The sequence below is a fragment of the Oryzias latipes genome, chromosome 6, assembly GCF_053564925.1.
Source record: "Oryzias latipes strain Hd-rR chromosome 6, Olatipes_Hd-rR_3.1".
NCBI classification, from domain to species: domain Eukaryota; kingdom Metazoa; phylum Chordata; class Actinopteri; order Beloniformes; family Adrianichthyidae; genus Oryzias; species Oryzias latipes.
The window spans coordinates 22,290,716-22,291,378 of record NC_136242.1 but is presented as its reverse complement, the minus strand read 5'-3'; positions in this window follow the sequence as shown (position 1 = coordinate 22,291,378).

Genomic DNA, 663 nt, shown 5'->3' with positions numbered 1-663 from the left:
ATCTGCTGTTTGACAAGTAATGTAGGCAGGTCCCTGTTTTTTTTTTTTTAAATCACATAAGAAAATCCAAAAATTAGAAGGAGAAAGAGATTTTCTGAATGTAGCAGGAAGTTGTAGCTTGGAGGTAGAAGCTTCTGAACTTGTGCAATATGAATGTTGCCTATGATGACCAATGGAGGGTCTTTGCTAACCAAGTCACCTTTCTCTGCTTTGATGTTTCTATTTAGTTTCGACAAAAACTCTTTATTTTCATAATTTTCACCACTTTCGTGCCTCACAACTTAATGCTAGATGAGAAAAAGGGCAAAGTGACTTCAGATCAGCTGGAGCATGAGTGTTTAGGAAAAGACCATGTGGATGAGGAGGTCACGTATGCTTTTTTTTAACTACCTTTTGGGAAAAGAAAATGTTTAAGATTCCAGTTTGTCAGTATGACTAAGAAGATTATGTCATTTGTAGACATCTTCCTTGGAAAAACAGTAAAAATGTGATGATTAAGATGATTTGATATAGCTTTTTTACAAACTAACTCATGTCAGAAAACTTCTACTTTCACCACAGCAATTACAACATGAATGTAAAATGTCTTTAACCTTCAACAAATGTTACTCCACATCTGGAGAGGATACTTTTTGGATACATTATCTAACAGACTCCAAGGCG